The sequence below is a fragment of the Symphalangus syndactylus genome, chromosome 17 (assembly GCF_028878055.3).
Source record: "Symphalangus syndactylus isolate Jambi chromosome 17, NHGRI_mSymSyn1-v2.1_pri, whole genome shotgun sequence".
Classification (NCBI taxonomy): Eukaryota; Metazoa; Chordata; class Mammalia; order Primates; family Hylobatidae; genus Symphalangus; species Symphalangus syndactylus.
In genome coordinates, this window is record NC_072439.2 from 11,632,367 (window position 1) to 11,653,233 (window position 20,867).

The window sequence follows — 20,867 nt, forward strand, 5'->3', positions numbered from 1 at the left end:
AAAAAATTAGCCGGGCGTGGTGGCGGGCGCCTGTAGTCCCGGCTACTCGGGAGGCTGAGGCAGGAGAATGGCGTGAACCTGGGAGGCAGAGCTTGCAGTGAGCTGAGATTGTGCCACTGCACTCCAGCCTGGGCAACAGAGCAAGACTCCGTCTCAAAAAAAAAAAAAAAAAAAACACACACACACAAACATACACCCATCCATGGAGGTACACACAGACACACACAAACATCAACACATAGTATCCCACATAGACACACAAACACACAGCCATGTACCCCCAAAGGATGCTGCAGGATGAGCCTTCATTCTCTGGAACAGTGGAGAAAGTAGACAAAGGAGAGAAACTTCTCTCAGAGTCACCCATCCTCTGACTGGATCCTGTGCCCCTGTGAAGAGGCAGATCCCAGTGCCCCACACTTGGCTCTGGGGCCACCCACTGCCCCCAGGCTCTGTCCCTGCAGTTGGTGGGGGTGAGGGCAGACCCTGCTCTGTGCTGCTTCCTCACCCATCAAAACTTCCTGACTTCGCCCCGTTCCGTTGGCTGCGCTATATATGGGAACGCACTGCTGGGCAGGCCCAGCCTCCCGGTTGGGCAGGGGTGCTGCTGCTGGCTGCAAAGACAGGTCTTCTTTTCCCCCAAGTCTGTGTTTATGCCCTACCAGAGACTGTTGGGTGCAATTCCCAGAAAGTTCTGGAATGATCTAAAATAAGGAAATAGAAAACAGTTGTAGAATCAGGCTGGGAGCAGTGGCTCATGCCTGTAAACCCAGCACTTTGGGAGGCTGAGGCAGGTGGATCACCTAAAGTCATGAATTGGAGACCAACCTGGCCAACATGGCAACATTGGCAGACATCACCAATTAATCAACGAATGATGTTTCTCCTGCCCTCCTTCCTCCTGTGCACAGGGTAGGCATCACCAATCAACCAGTGATGTTGGTTGACTGGGGAATGCTGCTGTTTGTCCTGCCTGCCTTCCTCTTGTGCACAGGGCAGACATCACCAATCAACCAATGATGCCCACACTGCTTCCCTCCCGTGCACAAAGCAGACATCACCAATCAATCGAGCAGCACCAGGAGGAAACCAATTTGGCAGTTCAATCTGTCTTCAACTCTATCCTTTTATAGATAAGGTTGAGGCCCAGGGACCTGCTCAAGGGCAACTACAGGGCAGATCCCTCCTCCTCTTCCTGGGAATTAGCTTTGTCTCTTGTTCCTTGAGCAAATTCAGAAAAATTGCACGGTCATGTACATTTTCAGCCCACGGCATGAGTCACTTGACCCCTGCTGTCCAGGGCTGGACCCGGAGATGATGGCCAGGACTGTCCTCTTGCAGGGAGGCCACTGAGGCCGGCAGGGCCAAGACTGGGCAGTGAGCCACTCCAGGCGGGAAAGCCCTTTGTCATTGGAGCTGCTCTGAACGCTGCCGCCAAGTCGCAGGCAGTTGTCATCTGCTCAGCGTCCTTCCCCTTCCCCGGCAACTACTCCTCCTGCTGTGGGGAACCTGGCCCACCTGACTCCTGTGTTCCCAAGGCACTGCCCCTCATGGAACCTGGCCTTCTGGTCACCAGGACATTGCCTAAACCAGGCCTGGCCAGTCATCCGGGAGGGGCCAACGCCAGACAATAAGAGACTTTCCTGGGATTTTATAACGATCCTGGGAAAGAAGAGCTCTGTTTTATTTGGGGGTTGCTAAACTAAGCCACACCTGCCACCACGGATGGAAGAAGCTTGGAGTGAAAGAATGAAGCCAAGGCACAGAGACGGAGAGACAAGGAGAGGGAGAGAGAGAGGGAAAGGCAAAGACAGAGAGAGATGTGGGGAGGGAGAGATAGACAGAGAGAGACAGAGAGGTAGAGATAGAGACAGAGGGCCGGGCGCGGTGGCTCACGCCTGTAATCCCAGCACTTTGGGAGGCCGAGGCGGGCGGATCAAAAGGTCAGGAGATCGAGACCATCCTGGCTAACATGGTGAAACCCCGTCTCTACTAAAAATACAAAAAATTAGCCGGGCGAGGGGGCAGGCGCCTGTAGTCCCAGCTACAAGGGAGGCTGAGGCAGGAGAATGGCGTGAACCCCGGGGGGCGGAGCCTGCAGTGAGCCGAGATCACGCCACTGCACTCCAGCCTGGGTGAAAGAGCGAGACTCCGTCTCAAAAAAAAAAAAAAAAAAGAGATAGAGACAGAGGGATATAGAGAGGGAGACAGATGGAGATAGAGGATGAAAAAGACGAGACACAGTTGGAGATAGAGGGAGAGATGCAGAGACAGAGAGAGAGAGGGAGAGATAGAGACAGCTAGGAAGGGAGAGAGAGACAGAGAGAGGAAGAGAAATGGAGAGACACAGAGACAAAGAGAGACAGAGAGAGCTTGAGTGACAGAGAGACAGAGACAGAGAGATAGAGAGGCAGAGGAAGAAAGAGGCAGAGAGACAAATAGAGACAGGGAGAGACAGAGACATAGACAGAAAGATGGCGAGCACTCCAGCCTGGGCAATAGAGCAAGGTTCCATCTCAAAAAACAGAGAGACATAGAGACAGAGACAGGAAAAGACAGAGAGATAGAGACAGAGAGAGAGAGACAGAGAGGGAGAGAGACATGAAGACAAGAAGAAAGGTCCACAGGCACTGAGCTTGAGTCGCCCCTGGTTGCAGCCATGCCTGAAGGCAGCTCTGCCCGACCAGTGAGTTCCACAGTCGAGCATCTGTGATGGGCTGCACCTGTGTGTTAGCACGTTACTGATAAGGCTCAGCTGCTGTAACAAATAGGCCTGCCTGGCATAGAGGCTCCAGCACAGTGGACATTTACTTCTTGCTCCAGGCCGGCAACCCAAGCAGCTCCACAGAACCCACTCCACAGGTAACCTCAGGACTCACGGTCCCTCCTCTGGGCTCCATGACCCCCTAGGGCCCCATGTGCTCCTCCTCCTGGGGTTGGAAGGGGAATGGAGGCCCAGGGTGGATGGCAGGAAGAAGACACACGGCTGGAGGCACCAGCCCGAGGCAGCCTCAGCAACAGGACCCAGCTTTCCTTCCTGCGAAGCATGAGTCTGGCCCCTGCCCCCGGGGCTCCTGACCCTCAGCCAACCCGGCCTTGGAATGAGTGGCCCCGGGCCACAGGGCTGTGGGGACACCTCCAGCTGTAACACGCCGCAGGACCAGGAGGTGAACAAGGGGGGAGAAGCTTCCAGAAGGCTTCCCAGAGGCTGCGACCCTAAGGCTGGGCCTTCAAGGATGAATGGGGCGAGAGTGGGAGAAGTGCTTCCTGGACAGAGGATGTGGGGCTGTCGGGACAGTAGGTGGGGCAGCTTAGACACAACAGAAATTTACTTCTCACAGCTTTGGAGACCATGGAGGTTCAAGACCAAGGTGTGGGCAGCTTTGGTATCTGCCGAGGGTCTGTTTTTGTTATTTCTTTTTTTTTTTTTTTTTTTGAGGTTACAGTGCAGTGGCACAATCTTGATTCAGTGCAACCTCTGCATCCCAGGTTCAAGCGATTCTTCTGCCTCATCCTCCCGAGTAGACAGGGTTATAGGTGCCCGCCACCAAGCCTAGCTAATGTTTGCATTTGTTGTAGAGACGGGGTTTCACCATGTTGACCAGGCTGGTCTTGAACTACTGACCTCAGGTGATCCACCCGCCTCGGCCTCCCAAAGTGCTGGGATTACAGGCGTGAGCCACCGCGCCCGGCCCTCACTCTGTATTTTTAGCCTCGCTAAAGCTGATCTTGAACACCTGGTCTTACGAGATCCTCCCACCTCAGCCTCCCTAAATGCTGGGATTACAAGTGTGAACGTCTCTTATGTGAGTATAGGAATAGAACAGAAGGGGCCGCTTCCTGCCTGCCTCCTCCCCCAAACCTACAGCTGTTTGGGATTTACTGCGAGGCTGGGAGATTTTCTCTCTAGAGGATGGGACGGGAGGGGACAAGTTATCTTTATAATGTTCTTATTAGATTAAGACCTCCAAAGAGTGCCAGGCACCTTGGCTCACACCGTAATCCCAGCACTTTGGGAGGCCGAGGTGGGTGCATTGCTTGAGCTGAGGAGTTGACCAGCCTGGGGAATATAGCGAAACCCCGTCTCTACAAAAAATTAGCCAGGCATGGTGGCACGTGTCTGTGATCCCAGCTACTGGGGAGGCTTAGGTGGGAAGATTGCTTGAGCCTGGGGAGGTAGAGGCTGCAGGGAGCCAAGATTAGATTGTGCCACTGCACTCCAGCCTGGGTGACAAAGTCAGACCCCGTCTCAAAAAAGACCCGGCTGGGCGTGGTGGCTCACGCCTGTGATCCCAGCACCTTCGGAGGCCAAGGCAGGCGGATCACCTGAGGTCAGGAGTTCAAGACCAGCCTGGCCAACATGGTGAAACCCCGTCTCTACTAAAGGTACAAAAATCAGCCTGGCATGGTGGTGGGCGCCTGTAATCCCAGTTACTCAGGAGGCTGAGGCAGGAGAATCGCTTGAACCCGTGAGGCGGAGGTTGCAATGAGCCGAGATCACGCCACTGCACTCCAGCCTGGGCAACAGAGCGAAACTCTGTCTCAAAATAAATAAATAAATAAATAAAAATAAAAACGATAAAGACCCTCAAAGGGGCTGGTCTCACTCCCCCACCAGCTGTCCCCAATGACGTCCTCATGATTAAAGCTGAAATGAATCAGGAACATGCGGACCACATTTGAAGTGGGTTAAAAATGAGAAAGCGAGGTTGGCCGCAGTGGCTTACACCTGGAATCTCAGCTTTTTGGGAGGCTGAGGTGGGAAGATTGCTTGAGGCCAGGAGGTTGAGACTAGTCTGGGCAATATGGCGAAAGCCCATCTCTGTTTAAAAAAAAAAAAAAAAAAAAAAAAGCCAGGCGCGGTGGCTTATGCCTGTAATCCCAGCACTTTGGGAGGCTGAGGCGGGTAGATCACGAAGTCAGGAGATCTAGACCATCCTGGCTAACACAATGAAACCCCCTCTCTACTAAAAATACCAAAATTAGCCAGGCGTGGTGGTACATGCCTGTATTCCCAGCTACTCGGGAGGCTGAGGCAGGACAATTTCTTGTACCCGGGAGACGGAGGTTGCAGCGAGCAGAGATAGCGCCACTGCACTCCAGCCTGGGCGACAGACCGAGACTCCGTCTCAAAAAATAAAAACAATAAAATAAATAAAGCCGGGCGTGGTGGCTCACGTGCGTAATCCCAACACTTTGGGAGGCCGAGGTGGGTAGATCACCTGAGGTTAGGCGTTCGAGACCAGCCTGGCCAACATGGCGAAACCCCATCTCTACTAAAAATACAAAAATTGGCCAGGCACGGTGGCAGGTGCCTGTAATCCTAGCTACTCAGGAGGCTGAGGTAGGAGAATTGCTTGAACCTGGGAGGTGGAGGTTGCAGTGAGCCGAGATCCCGCCACTGCAGTCCAGCCTGGGCATCAGAATGAGATTCTGTCTCAAAAAAAAAAAAAAAAAAGCCGGGCACGGTGGCTCACGCCTGTAATCCCAGCACTTTGGGAGGCCGAGATCACGAGGTCAGGAGATAGAAACCATCCTGGTGGCCGGGCGCGGTGGCTCACGCTTGTAATCCCAGCACTTTGGGAGGACGAGGCGGGCGGATCACGAGGTCAGGAGATCGAGACCACGGTGAAACCCCGTCTCTACTAAAAATACAAAAAAATTAGCCGGGCGTGGTGGCAGGCGCCTGTAGTCCCAGCTACTCGGAGAGGCTGAGGCAGGAGAATGGCGTGAACCCAGGAGGCGGAGCTTGCAGTGAGCCGAGATTGTGCCACTGCACTCCAGCCTGGGTGACAGAGCGAGACTCCGTCTCAAAAAAAAAACAAAAAAAAAAAAAAAAAAAAAAAACCATCCTGGCTAACACAGTGAAACCCCGCCTCTACTAAAAATACAAAAAATTAGGTGGGCGTGGTGGTGGGTACCTGTAGTCCCAGCTACTCGGGAGGCTGAGGCAGGAGAATGGTGTGAACCCGGGAGGCAGAGCTTGCAGTGAGCCGAGATTGCGCCACTGCACTCCAACCTGGGTGACAAAGCGAGACTCCTTCTCAAAAAAAAAAAAAAAAAAAAAGATCCCAAATGATTAGAAATAGGTTTATTTGAGGCTGAGAGTCCTATGCTGGCAATTTCTCATTCATTCATTCATGATCCTGTGGGGGCTATTGTCAGCCCCTAATTTACACACAAAGATGAGGAGGATAGAGAGGGTGAGTGAGCTACTCACAGTCACACAGCTTCTGGCTAGCACAGCCGGAGCCTGGACCTCACTGTCTGCATTCTTTCAGTTACATTCTTTTTTTTTTTTTTTTTTTTTTGAGACGGAGTTTCGCTCGTTACCCAGGCTGGAGTGCAATGGCGTGATCTCGGGTCACCGCAACCTCCGCCTCCCGGGTTTAAGCGATTCTCCTGCCTCAGCCTCCTTAGTAGCTGGGATTACAGGCATGTACCACCACACCTGGCTAATTTTGTATTTTTAGTAGAGACAGGGTTTCTCCGTGTTGGTCAGGCTGGTCTTGAACTCCTGACCTCAGGTGATCTGCCCGCCTCGGCCTCCCAAAGTGCTGGGATGACAGGCGTGAGCCACTGTGCCTGGCCATTCAGTTACACTCTTTTACGGGGGCACAGCCAGAACTTAGCACTAAGGTACACATACCTCTGAAGGAAAGGCAACAGTTCCCATGCCCCAAACTCCAGATGGGGAGTGAGAGTTTGAGAGCAGGTATTCCTGAAGGTCAAGAATGGGAGAGAAGCTGGGCGCGGTGGTTCATGCCTGTAAGCCCAGCACTTTGGGAGGCCAAGGCAGGTGGATCACCTGAGGTCAGGAGTTCGAGACCAGCCTGGCCAAAATGGTGAAACCCCGTCTCTACTAAAAATACAAAAATTACCCAGGCATGGTGGTGCATACCTGTAGTCCCAGCTACCTGGGAGGCTGAGGCAGGAGAATTGCTTGAACCTGGGAGAGAGAGATTGCTGTGAGCCAAGATCATGCCACTGCACTTCAGCCTGGACTCCTATAATCCCAGCATTTTGGGAGTCCAAGGTGGGAGGACCACTTGAGGCCAGGCGTTTGAGACCAGCCTGGTCAACATAGTGAGATCCCCGTCTCCACAAAAAATCAGCCAGTCATGGTCGTGTGCACCTGTAGTCCCAGCTATTTGGGAGGCTGAGGTGGGAGGATTACTTGGGCCTGGGAGGTGGAGGCTGCAGTGCGTAGTGATTGTGGTACCACTGCACTCCAGCCAGGCAACAGAATGAGACCCTGTCTCAGAAACAAAAGAGTAGGGGAGAAGAGAAGAGATAGGGCAGGGAAGTCTCAGGAAACAGAACTGGGATTCTGAAAATTCTGGGAGGTCTGTGTTCATTCATTCATTCACCACGTATGGCCACCGCATTCAGACTGAGTGCCTGCTGTGTGCCAGCCCTTCTGCTGGGTCCTACAGGCCTGGCTGGAGGAGACTGATATGAAACAAACACAGCCCTTTGCAGTGTGGATCTGGACAGAGAGGACCCTGACGCCGTGGCAAAGAATAGCAGAGCAGGTGCTTGCACTTCTCCAAGGAGTCACATTCCACCTGGATTGACGGAGCACAGGGGTGCAGTGAGGACTGTCTGCCTCTCACATTGCTGCAGGACAAGAGCCAGAACGGGTATCTCACAGGGTTCAGTGTAGCCCCGACAGTGCTGCCATTCAGCCCTCCCATTCTGATGGAATTCTCCTCCATTTTTCTTTGCATTCCTATCTGGCTATAATACCACGGGACTGTCGTAGGAGATGATAAAATCTTCCTCCCAAGCTTATCACATCTGGTTTTGAGCCTTTAGGGTTCGCCTTCCCTCACCATCCCACCAGAGAAGGTGTCTTTCCCTCAGGCACTGTGCCACATACCATCTTTTTTTTTTTTTTTTTTTTTCGAGAGAAGTCTCGCTCTTATCCCCCAGGTTTGAATGCAATGGTGTGATCTCGGCTTACTGCAACCTCTGCGCCTTGGGTTCAAACGATTCTCCTGCCTCTGCCTCCCAAGTAGCTGGGATCAAGTCGCCTGCCACCATACCCATCTAATTTTTGTATATTTTAGTAGAGATGGGGTTTCACCATGTTGGCCAGGCTGGTTTCGAACTCCTGACCTCAAATGACCTGCCCGTCTTGGCCTCCCGAAATGCTGGGATTACAGGCGTGAGCCACTGCGCCCGGCCTTTTTTTTTTTTTTTTGAGACGGAGTCTCACTCTGCTGACCAGGCTGGAATGCAATGGTGTGATCTCAGCTCACTGCAACATCCACCTCCTGGATTCAAGTGATTCTCCTCCCTCAGCCGCCCGAGTATCCGGGACTACAGATGTGCACCACCATGCCCAGCTTATTTTTGTATTTTTAGTAGAGACGGGGGTTTCACCATGTTGGCTAGGCTGATCTCGAACTCCTGACCTCAGGTGATCTGCCCACCTCGGCCTCCCAAAGTGCTGAGATTATAGGCATGAGCCACTGCGCCAGGCCGCCACGTAGCATCTTTTTTTTTGGAGACCGAGTCTTGCTCTGTCACCAGGCTGGAGTACAGTGGCGCAATCTCCGCTCACTACAACTTCCACCTCCTGGGTTCAAGTGATTCTCCTGCCTCAGCCTCCCGAGTAGCTGGGATTACAGGCATGTGCCACCACGTCCGGCTAATTTTTGTGTTTTTACTAGAGACGGGGTTTCACCACGTTGGCCAGGATGGTCTCGATCTCTTGACCTCGTGATCTGCCTGCCTTGGCCTCCCAAAGTGCTGTGATTACAGGCGTGAGCCACTGCGCACAGCCCTTATTTTTAATTTTTTTTTTGAGGCGGAGTCTTGCTCTGTCACCCAAGCTGGAGTGCAGTGGCGTGATCTCGGCTCACTGCAGCTCCGCCTCCCGGGTTCAAGCAATTCTCTGCCTCAGCCTCCAGAATAGCTGAGATTACAGGCACCCACCACCATGCCCAGCTAATTTTTGTATTTTTAGTAGAGTTGGGGTTTCACCATCTTGGCCAGGCTGGTCTTGAACTCCTGACCTTGTGATGTGATCCACCGCCCTTGGCTTCCCAAAGTGCTGGGATTAAAGGCATGAGCCACTGTGCCTGGCCTAGCATCTTTTTTTTTTTTTTTAAATTATTATTAATGGCCAGGTGTGGTGGATCACGCCTGTAATCCCAGCACTTTGGGAGGCCGAGGCGGGCGGATCACTTGAGGTCAGGAGTTCGAGACCAGCCTGGCCAACATGGTGAAACCCCATCTCTACTAAAAATACAAAAATTAGCCAGGTGTGGTGGCGGGCGCCTGTAATCCCAGCTACAGGGGAGGCTGAGGCTGGGGAATCGCTTGAACCCGGGAGGCAGAGGTTGCAGTGAGCCAGGATCGTGCCACCGCACTCCAGCTTGGGTGACAGAGCAAGACACTGTCTCAAAAAAAAAAAAACTTACAGCTTTTTTTTTTTTTTAGACGGAGTCTTGCTCTGTCACCAGGGCTGGAGTGCAATGGCGCAATCTCGGCTCACTACAACCTCCGCCTCCCAGGTTCAAGCGATTCTCCTGCCTCAGCCTCCAGACTAGTTGGGATTACAGGTGCTCACCACCACACCCGCCTAATTTTTGTATTTTTAGTAGAGACGAGGTTTCACCATGTTGGTCAGGCTGTCTCCAATTCCTGACCTCAGGGGATCCACCCATCTCGGCCTCTCAAAGTGCTGGGATTACAGGTGTGAGCCACCGCGCCTGGCCTTGGCCTTGGCCTTATTATTTTTTAAGACAGTCTTGCTCTGTCAGGCAGGCTAGAGTGCAGTGGTGCAATCACAGCCCACTGCAGCCTCGACCTCCTGGCTGAAGCAATCCTCCTGCCTTAGGCTCCCAAGTAGCCAGGGCCACAGGCATGCATCACCACGTCCCGCTAATTTTATTTTTTGTAGAGACAGGGTCTCTGTTACTCGGGCTGGTCTTGAACTCCTTAACGAAGCCTCCTCCTCCCTCAGCCTCACAAAGTGCTGGGATTACAGGCGTGAGCCACCGCGCCCGCCCCACACCCCACCTTATAACATCATCTGAAATCATTACACAGGGCTCTCTCCTCCCCCTAGGACCAAGGACTCCCTAGGAAACGATGCCAAGAGTCTAGCTCACTGTTCTATTCTCAGAGCCACTGGCAGGCACTTAATACATATTTGAATGAATGTGTCTCCTCCGACTTTAAAAATGCCCCCACCGGGAGGTGCGTGGGGGATGTGGGGAGGCCGGAAACGATTTCTGCAGCTGCCAGTCCCCTTCCAGGCCCTGTCATGGGGTGGAACAGGGCCTCACTGTGCAGCGCCTTGGCCTGTGGGTCCCCTCCCCACGTTTCTTGCCCGGTGCAGGCCGGAAGGCAGGCAGGTACAAGCAAGGACTCGGCTCTCCGCGCAGAGCCCCAGGGGAGCGGCCGGTGCTTGGCATGGCAGTCCCCGCAGTGCATTTGTCTAGCTGCTGGCCGCGGGTCCGGGGCCACTTCCTCTCTGCTCCTTGCTGATGTCACGGAGGATGAGGACACCGGGGCACCCACGCCACCGCTGTTCTCCCCCTGAACACGGAGCAGTTATTCTAGAACTGTTTTCACCTCCTGGCCCAGGAAAGCCAGATGGAAAAACCCTCTTGCCCTTAACCAGCTCATTTCCTGGCCAGTCGCCCGTTCCATCGCCTGTCCCGGAAACCTTGCGGCCTAGCGCGCCCAGCCCGCCGCCTCCCCGCGCCGAGCCCGCCACCGCCCCACGCACGGAACGCCCGGCGGCGCCGCCCGTCCGTGACGTCAGGTGGCGAGACTGTGACGAAACACACGGCGGCGGGGCGGTGCCAGGACGACGAGCCACGCGTCACCATGGCAACAGCGGGCGGGGAGGGGGGGCGGCGGAAGCCCCGCCCCTAGGAGGGTGTGGAAACCGTTCGACCCCCTTCCCTGCCCGCGCGCGCCCCTGCGGCCACGAGATTTCGGTGTCCCCCGCGGGCAGCGGCCCGGCGGCCTCGTAGCGGCCGCAAAGCGCGGTGGCCGTCGCGCGGCGCCATGCATTGTCGCAAAGCAGCGCGAGAAACGCCCGGCCGGGCGTTGGCCCCGCCCCGCGCTGTGACGTCGGCGGCGCGCGCCCCCGGCGCCCTGGCCGCGGCTGCGCAGTGGGGCGCGTATGGCCGCCGCCCCCCGCTGGCAGACACTGGCGGCGTAAGGCGCGCGGGCCCCGGAGCGGGCGCGGCGGAGCGCGGTGAGCCCGGCGCCTCCCGTCCCGAACATGCGGAGGCCGGCTCAGGCGGCCCGGGAGCCGGAGCGGGGGCCCAAGCGGGCACCGGAGCCGGAGCGCGAGCGGGCGCGGGGCCCGGAGCCGGGGTCCGCGCTGCGCTGCTGAGGCCGGGCCGGCCGCCCAGACGCTGCCCGCGGGCCCGGCCACGGCGGAGCCAAGGTAACGACGCGCGCGCCCGCCCCGGTCCCCTCACCCCTTGCACCCTGGCCCTCGGCGCCCCCAGTGACCCCTGGAGCCCCCGCCCCCACACTCAGTGTCCACTGCCCCCCTGCGCCCTGCCGACCCCGCGCCCCGGACCCCAGCGCCCCCCAACCCGTCTAACCGCCCCCCACGCTGACCCCCACACTCAGGGCCCCACCGCCGCAACACCCCGCTGACCCTGCACTCGGGACCCCGGCGCCCCCCACCGCGCTGAACCCGCGCTCAGGACCTCCAGACACAGCCCCACGCTGACCTCCACACTCAGGAGTCTGCCGCCCCAGTGACCCTCACACTCCAGACCCTGCCCCCGCCGCCCCAGTGACCCCCCACTCTGCACCCCGGTGACTGTCGTGCTCCAACTCTCCTGCCCTCCGCTGAGCCTTTAGTCCCCACCCCACCTCCCGCTTTCTTCTTCCACCCAGTGCTCAAGCCCACCGCCCACTCACCCGCGTCCCTCACGCCTCCCCGAGTTCTTGCCCCGAGGCCCCTGCCCACCTGGCCCCATCGCCTCCTCCTGTCTTGGCCTGGCCCCTCCCCACGCAGCTGTGTCCCCGTCCTCACTTTATGGTCCTAAAGCTCTTGAGGGGGAGAGCAGGGGGTGGTGGGGTGGAGGAAGGTGGTCTGATCCGCAGGGACCTGTTGCGGCACTGCCTGGGAACTCCCGGCTGGGCTCGCTGCCCCCTCCCCCTTCCGCTGTGGCCACCGGCTTTGTTTTCCGGAAACGCACGGATCAGGGAGGGAGGGGGAGATGTCTGAGCAGGGCCTGCGGTGGCCTCACCGATCCCCGATCCCCGCCTGGCTCCTCTCTCCCAACTTTCTTAGGGGAAGATTTTCCCGTTGAGGGGCGTGGGGACTGAGAGGACATTCGGGGACTGTTGCGTCTTGAGCTAGAATGGCTTTGGGACAGCTGGTTCTTATTCCTGTGGCCTCCGGATGGCATTGTTTGTAGGAAGCGGACCGGAGGGTTGTCTGTGTAGGTGGAGTCCAGCATCTTCTCCCCGTTACGCTCCACCGTGTGGCCCAGGGCTCCGGGGCGGTCCACAAGGCCATGTGGTGGGGCTCTGCCTCCCCACCCCAGGACATGCAGGAGCCTTCTTGGGGTTTCCTGGCTCCCGGAGGCCCTGGTAGCTCGTGGGTGTGGGAGCTGAGCAGGAAGGTACAAAGGCTCCCGTCTGGGGGAAAAACCCAGCCGTCCCGCCAGGGGAAGGCGCTCGGATTAGGGAGGGGGCTGGTGGGGGTGGCAGCTGGGGATGGAAGCACCCTGGGCTACTCTGCCCTGCACAGCCCAGCCCAGCCTGGGGTGGGTCTGTGCAGAGGACAGACTGTGTGCCAGGGCCCCCAGGTTTGAAAGGGGGAAGTTTGCGGTTGTCACTGGTACTTTGTTTTGTTTTCCCCTGTGTCTCCACCAAAACGAAACGCTCTGGGCTGGGCTGACTGATGAGTTTCCCAGACAGGCAGCCCCCGGGAGTGTGTGCAGGCACGCGCACGCCTGCCTTGACGTCTCTAGGGCCCAGAGTGTTTTGCTCAGCCCCCCACAGTAAGCTCTGAGAGCCGCTTCTGCACAGATGGGAGGGAACGGGAGACCTGCATGCAGGGGAGCCGGGTCTGGACGGGGTCCCAGTGGGAGGGCCAGGTCTGTGGGTGAGAGGCCAGCCGTGTGTCCTGCAGGACCGTGCGGCGGGCAAATGGGGTGAGATGTTGGAGGAGCTGGCTCTGCTCCCTTCACCCCGGTGGGAGGTGAAACCCCAAGTGGTCTGTAGTGTCTGGATTTACTATGCCTGCTGTGCGTTCGGACCTCCTTGTGTGTATAGGGGCTTCCTGTCTGATTTGAACCTGTCTAGTTCCTCTGAAGAGGATGAGGGAGCAGCGCCTCATTGCCTGGGCTCTGGGCAGGTCTGGGAGCCAGGCCGTTTGCAGGACGGCCCGCGATGGTGCAGCACTTTGTGCAGACAGATTTTGTGGAATTGCTGATTTGGGTTTCTTCTTTTTTTCTTCTCCTCCTTTTTAATAATGCAGTAATTACTCTGAGCTACAAAGGAAGTAGGCGAGGGTTTTTTTAATTGAAAGTTCCTGTTGCTCATCCCAAGCTTAGGGGAAGCCAGTACGCCAGCCATTAATTTGGGGATTGGAGTAGTCCTGTTGGTGTGCCAGGCACGGGGGGTGGGGGGCACTGTCTCTGTTGGGACTGGTGGGGGGTTAATGCGCGCCTGAGTGGCAGGCCCCAGCCCCCCAGCAGATGCGTCCGCAGAGCCACTGGGACGGAGGGAAGCTGAGCTTAGGGACAGTCGGAGTTGCTTGCCCTGGGACATCTGGAGAGGGGGATCCTGTTGAGCGTTTGACGTTGCCTCCTTTCTGCATCCCCACCCAGCTGCTCGTCCGTCAAGGTCTTGACTGAGGCCTGGCAGAGGGCGGGTGGAGGCAGTGCTGTGGGTGCTATTGGGGCTGAGTGCCAGTCACAGCCTGGCAGGGGCTGCGGGCCTCGGTGGCGGTGGGCAGGCCAGCATGTGGGGCTGGCTGACTTTCTCTGAAACCATGTGAAGGAGGCCCTGGCCTGAGTCCTGGTTAGTGTCGCGGTGGTGGCAGGCAGCTGTGGGCTTCGTCCTCAGGTCAAGTCCCGTGTCCAGCTAGGGCTTGGTGGCCATGTGCGTGTTGGATCGAGCTCTGGTGTCAGGCATGCCGGGTCCGCCTCCCCCATCCCGCTGATCTGCAGATCTGCAAATGCTCCGCCGGCAGCCACAAGAGAGAACCTGTTAGTTGGCGGCCTCTGCAGTCTGGAGGCTCCCCAGGTCGGGAGGCTCTGCTTCTGCTTCTTCCTCATTCTGGAGTTCTCATGGGGCCCGTGCTGTGGGGCTTCCTGGGAAGTGGGTGGAGTGCCCATTTCACAGATGAGGAAGTTGAGGCCTACCTGGCCTGCTTGGGTAGAGGAGGAGTTGGTGTTTCCCGAGGGCTGACTCCCACACATGTGCTCCTCTGGTCACCCGCCGTGCCAGTGGGAGCAGTGACAGCGAGGGGTGGTGGCCCTGCAGCCAGAGGACAGGTCTCACTGCCTTCCCCATCCTCTCTGCTGGCTTTGTGTCTAGAGGGCTGTGCCGTCCTGTGACTGGCACGTGGGTGCAGCCGTCTGCTGGGTGGGTCTGTCCGGGAGCTCGGCTGGCCTGGCTGGGTGGGGGGTACCCCTTTGTGCTACCTCAGCGAGGGTTCAAAGTGAGGGGCTGGGACCACCAGAACGGTGTATTCAATGCACTGCGGGCAGCCCTGCAGTGGGCAGGGATTGAGTGAGGGGTGGGGCCTGCCTGGCTTCTGGCAAGCCCCCCTCTGGCGGGCGGAGCCCAGTGAGCCTCCTTCCCTTGCCCGGTCCTCCTGTGGTGGGGCAGGAACCTCTAGCACCCCACCCTTGCCTGCCCTTTTTCTGCCCCCCTCACCACCCACATCAACTTGTCACCAGCAAGGGCATGAGACAAGGCAGGACATGCCCCGGAGGGCCAGCGTGAGCTAGCTGTGCCCAGGAGCATTGCCCATGCTGTCCCCCAGGCACTGTCCGGAAGCCCTGCTGGGTTCTGAGTCCTACAGGCTCCGCAGCCCCTTCTCCCCCTGTCCACAGTCTCTGGCCACCACCACCACTTGGGGCCCTGCACCAGCCTGTGTGCCCGCAAGGTGCCGGGGCCCCTCTGCAGGTGCAGCCTGAGCTGTGTCCTGGGCCCACAGGGGAGCTGCTTCTCAGACCCCTGGGCCTTACCCAGGCTCCCCCTGCAGCACTCAGGAGGCCCTGGCGCCCGGTGCGGCTGACTGTTGGGGGCGCACGTCTGAGGTGTGGGGATCGTCTCCCCCTTGCTCAGAGCCCCCAACGTGTCCCCTGCAGCGGGAATCGGGGCAGCCCCCTGCCAGCCCTGCCCAGGGATCCCTCCTGTCACCCTCAGACGTGCTCCTGGGTGGCCCAGTGGCCTCCCTGCACCATGAGGCCTGAGACAATTTCACGTCACATCATGTTGAAAACAGCCAGTTCTGGCCTGGCATGGTGGCTCACGCCTGTAATCCCAGCACTTTGGGAGGCCGAGGTGGGCAGATCACCTGAGGTCAGGAGTTCAAGACTAGTCTGGCCAACGTGGCAAAACTCCATCTCTACTAAAAATACAAAAATTATCCGGGCATGGTGGCGTGCACCCATAATCCCAGCTACTCGAGAGGCTGAGGCAGGAGAATTGCTTGAACCCAGGAGGTGGAGGTTTTAGTGAGCCAGGATCCCGCCACTGCACTCCAGCCGTCTCAAAAAAAAAAGCCGGTTCTCCCTTGATGTGCATCTGCTGAACTTACGGGGCATGCTGGGGTAGAGCAGTGGGTCCCTCCTTGGAGAGGCTGTGGGGTGAGGACCGAGGCTGTGGGTGCCGAGTGGGGCAGGCAGCCCAGGGGAGTGGGGCGAGAGACGCTGGTCTGGCCGGCCTGACCCGTGGGGTATGACTCTTGTCACGGCAGATTCCATCCAGGAGCGGAGGCCATGCGTGTGTTCCCGGGAGAGGTGGGAAGTGCATTCCGCGGCCTGTCTTGGGGAGGTCACTCCCATTCCACACCTGCAGGGGGAGCTGCCTCACCTCTGTGTCTCAGGCTCCTCAGAGGAGGGGGTGCAGGTGACGGCAGTGGGAAGAAAGACTGCATGAGGCTAGGGGGTCACGGGCCAGGGCTGGCCCATCGCTACTTATTTATTTATTTATATTTTTTTGAGACAGAGTCTTGCACTGTTGCCCAGGTTGGAGTGCAGTGGCCCGATCTCGGTTCACTGCAAGCTCCGCCTCTTGGGTTCACGCCATTCTCCTGCCTCAGCCTCCCGAGTAGCTGGGACTACAGGCGACCGCCACCACGCCTGGCTAGTTTTTTGTACTTTTAGTAGAGACAGGGTTTCACCATGTTAGCCAGGATAGTCTCGATCTCCTGACCTCGTGATCCACCCGCCTCGGCCTCCCAAAGTGCTGGGATTACAGGCGTGAGCCACCACACCCAGCTATTTATTAATTATTATTATTATTTTTTTTTTTGAGACGGAGTCTCGCTCTGTCGCCCAGGCTAGAGTGCAGTGGCGCGATCTCGGCTCACTGTAAGCTCCGCCTCCCGGGTTCACACTGTTCTCCTGCCTCAGCCTCCCCAGCAGCTGGGACTATAGGCGCACGCCGTCATGCCCGGCTAATTTCTGTATTTTTAGTAGAGACGCGGTTTCACTGTGTTAGCCAGGGTGGTCTCGATCTCCTGATTTTGTGATCCGCCTGCCTCAGCCTCTCAAAGTGCTGGGATTAGAGGCGTGAGCCACTGTGCCCGGCCTATTCATTTATTTATTTAGAGATGGAGTCTCGCTCTGTTTCGCAGGCTGGAGTGCAGTGGCATGATCTTGGCTCACCGCAACCTCCACCTCCCAGGTTCAAGCGAATCTCCTGCCTCAGCCTCCTGAGTATCTGGGATTACAGGCATGCGCCACCATGCCCAGCAAATTTTTTTGTATTAGTAGAGACAGGGTTTCACCATGTTGGTCAGGCTGGTCTCAAACTCCTGACCTTGTGAGCCACCGCGCCTGGCCTATTTATTTTACTATTTTGAGACGGAGTCTCATTGTGTCGCCCAGGCTGGAGTGCAGTGGCACGATCTTGGCTCACTGCCACCTCTGCCTTCTGGGTTCAAGCAGTTCTCCCACATCAGCCTATTGAGTAGCTGGGATTACAGGCGCACGCCACCATGCCCGACTGGTTTTTGTATTTTTAGTAGAGACTGGGTTTCACGATGTTGGCCGAGCTGGTCTTGAACTCCTGACCTCAGGTGATCCACCTGCTTCAGCCTCCCGCCTAGCTGGGATTACTGGCGTGAACCACCGTGCCCGGCCCTATCGCTATTTATAAGGCAGAGAAAATCTTAGAGGTTTTTTTGTTGTCACCAGCGATGTTTCGTTGATGCGTAATTGCCTTTGGAGGCTTGAAAAAAGTTGTGCTTAAAGGTAATCCCTCAATTATCTGGAAACTTCCATCCTCCGGAGTGAGGCATCCCAAGTCCCAGTCTGGATTCCTGGACAGAGTCCCCGCCCATGAGGCCTGATGGCCAGTCCTCCCCCCTTGGCCGTGGTGCTTCGGGCCCTGTTGCAGGTGGGACCCGCCCTCCTTAGGGACCTTGTTTCCCGGGTGACTCCAGGTTGCTCATGTAATCTGCGGTGACCTCTGCCCCTTCCCATCTGACCTCTGTCCCGAGGAAACATGGCAGGTGTGCGAGGGCTCGTCCCGTCCGTGGCAGCTGTGCCCCTCGGGCTTCTGCTCCAGTGGTCCTGGGGCAGGGCAGCCGGCGCCGATGCCCAGGCTCTGCCTGCGGACAGTTCCCTGGACGGGAGCCTGAGGACAGCACACGGGACCAGCGTGAGGACACGGACTGGCCCGTGTCTGCCTCTGACTTGCTGAGTGTGCCTTTGAGTTCCTCTGAGGGTGGGTGCGCCGAGGGGGATCCAGCCGGCCCCTGGCCACGTGCGGGCCAGCCAGAGCCCTGGAGCCTGCAGGTGGGCTGGGACAGGGCTTGTGGCCGCAGGGGTGGTGTGCATGTGCGCTGGCGTCTGCACGGGTGTGTGTGTGCCGTGCCATCACGCTGGTCAGACCTGTACGCCGCAGAGGGGGGCACTGTGTGGGGCTTGCTGCCTGAGCCCTGGGTGGACCGTGGCTGCCCTATGAGAAGTTGTCAGGGACCTCCACTGCCCCTTGGACCTCGCCCGCGGCCCTGGGCAGTGGGTGCGGTGACGTCCTCGGGCCCCCTTGAGTCAGCTCATCCTCCTTGTGCCCGGGCGCTGGCCTCTCCTTCCTGTGGGCACACAGCCCCAGTTCCTCTGAAAGCTTCATGGGCCGGGACCCCGGCAGAGCTGGTTAAACCCTGGCCCTGTGAGCAGGAGGTGTGGCTTCGGGGGGCGGCCCGGCCCTGGCCTCAGACTTGGTCCTGCACCGGAGGGAGCCATTCTGGGAGGCCGAGGCGGGTGGATCACGAGGTCAGGAGATTGAGACCATCCTGGCTAACACGGTGAAACCCCGTCTCTACTAAAAATACAAAAAAATTAACCGGGCGTGGTGGTGGGCGCCTGTAGTCCCAGCTACTCGGGAGGCTGAGGCAGGAGAATGGCGTGAACCCGGGAGGTGGAGTTTGCAGTGAGCTGAGATCGTGCCATTGCACTCCAGATGGGCGACAGAGTGAGACTCCATCTCAAAAAAAAAAAAAAAAAGCAAAAAAAAAAAAAAAAAATCGATCCTATCACACTGACCCAGCTCACTGTCCTCTCACCAGCCTGGTTTCGGTGTCGTCCTTAGAGCATGAGCCGCTTTTTTTTTGGTTGAAACATAATCCACATTTGGTAAAATTCAGCAACGTGTGCACATAAGTGGTTTTTGTACAGCTGACCCTTGAGCAGGGTGGGGTTTAGGCAGCAGCCCCTCATGCAGTAAAATCCCCGCGTATAGCTTTCGAGTCCTCCAGACGCCGCTGCCGACAGCCTGCTGGTGACCAGAGGCCTCGGGAGGACACGTGGTCGACAAACACATCCCTTGTGTGTTGCGTTAGGTGCTGCTGCGTTCTCACAGTGAGGGAAGCTGGAGCCCAGAACGTGTGGAGAGAAGCAGAAGGAAGAGACACCCTGTTGGCTCTTCACGCAGTGGAACTGATGCTCATGGAAGCCTCCGTCCTCCTCGTGTTCACGTTGAGGGCTGAGGAAGGGAGGGTGGGTCTCGCTGTCTCGGGTGGCAGAGCGGGAGGGAGCCAGGAGAGGCCAGCGCCCTCAGGGCAACCTTTATTGAAAAAAATCCATCAGAGTGGACCTGTCAGTTCAAAGCTGCCATGGTCAAGGCTCCTCTGTGTGTGCAGCCACCACCTCTAATTCCAGAGTGTTCTCATCACCTGCAAAGGGAGCCCTGGCCCCATCAGCAGTCAGCCTTCCACACCGTCCTTTCCAGAACCTTCCCAGCTTCCCAAATTGAGACGCTGTCCTGGTGAAACGTTCACTCCCTTGCCCTCTCCAGCCCCTGGCACCCCCATCCTACTTTCTGGCTCTGTGACTCTGCGGGCTCTAGGGACCTCCTAGGGGTGGAATCACACGGGATGAGGCCTTGTGTGTCTCGCGTCTCTCACTGAGTGTGACATCCTCGGTGCATCCGTGCCATGGCCCGCGTCCGAGCCTCGCTCCTGTTCGTGGCTGAGTCGTGTTCCGGTGCGTGGGTGGTCATGTGATAGATGTTTGCATGGCATCCGCGTGTGGCTGCTGTGAGCATCCATGTCCGGTTCCCATGTGGCCGCGTGATTGTTCTCTCAGGTGGGCGTCTACCGCTGGTCACATGGCAACTCCCGGTTGGACCATTTGAGGAGCCACAGATCGCCATCTACACCTGCACTGTTTGGGTCCACTGTTTGGGTTTTGGGGACTGGATCTCTGCACAGCGATGACCACTCCCCTCTTCCGGTGACTTGGTTTCTCCCAGCGTTTCTCTTGTCCTTCTGCCCAGTGCCTCTGGCCTGCAGGGCATCAGGGACCCTGCTGTCCTGATCCCCACGCCGTCTAGAAAGCCAGGGGTCCTGCATGTGCCTGTTGTCCCCACTGCCTTGTCAGGCACAGGGCCAGATCCTGCACCCTGTGACGAGCATGGGCAGTGGGACAGACAGACGGTTGTGCTGCCCGTGACCTTCACCACAGCGAGTTCAGAGGCCGGAGGCATCCAGTGTCTATAGAGTGACCAGCAGGCCCCGGCTTCACAGGATCATTGAGGTGGCCCTGGCCTTTCGAGGCCACAAAAATCAATGTTTATTTTTATTTTATTTATGTATTTATTTATGAGACGGAGTCTCACTCTGTCTCCCAGGCTGGAGTGCAGTGGCGCGAGCTCTACTCACTGCAAGCTCCGCCTCCCGGATTCGCGCCATTCTCCTGCCTCAGCCTCCCAAATAGGTGGGACTACAGGCGCCCACCACCACGCCCGGCTAATTTTTTGTATTTTTAGTAGAGACGGGGTTTCACTGTGTTAGTTGGGATGGTCTGGATCTCCTGACCTCGTGATCCACCCGCCTCAGCCTCCCAAAGTGCTGGGATTACAGGCGTGAGCCACCGCGCCCGGCCATCAGTGTTTATTTTTAAGTAGCAAAAGAGAACTCAGCAATGTTGGAGAACTTGAACATTACAGCAACATCTGAAGAAGGCATTCTTTCACAAACCTCAGATTCCAGGAGATGAGCACTGTCCGCTTTTCAGAGAAAATTGTCCGAGGCCTCTGGGAGACAGGAGGGGGTGTGCTTAGAAATAGCCAAGGCCTCCTTCCATGTTGGGAGGGACGGGCCTCCCTGGGCTGGCCCGGCCTAAATCCGCTGCTGCCCACCGAACACCAAAGCGCCTTCTTGTGCCCCAGAGGCCACCAGCGCCCAT

The 20,867-nt window shown here is 57.4% G+C and overlaps 1 protein-coding gene across 3 annotated transcripts in view; it reads left to right on the forward strand.

Annotated features, from left to right (window-relative positions):
- Nucleotides 1-11,137: 11,137 nt before the first annotated feature.
- The window catches only part of CSNK1G2 (casein kinase 1 gamma 2), a 39,137-nt gene continuing 29,407 nt past the window's right edge, over nt 11,138-20,867 (forward strand). Inside the window, exon 1 of one of the 3 annotated variants that reach the window (XR_010116515.1) lies at nt 11,138-11,419. The gene's annotated coding sequence lies outside the window, so the exon portion shown is untranslated. The remainder of the gene's footprint in view (nt 11,420-20,867) is intronic. The other 2 variants (XM_055248677.2, XM_055248679.2) reach the window with 2 other exon arrangements.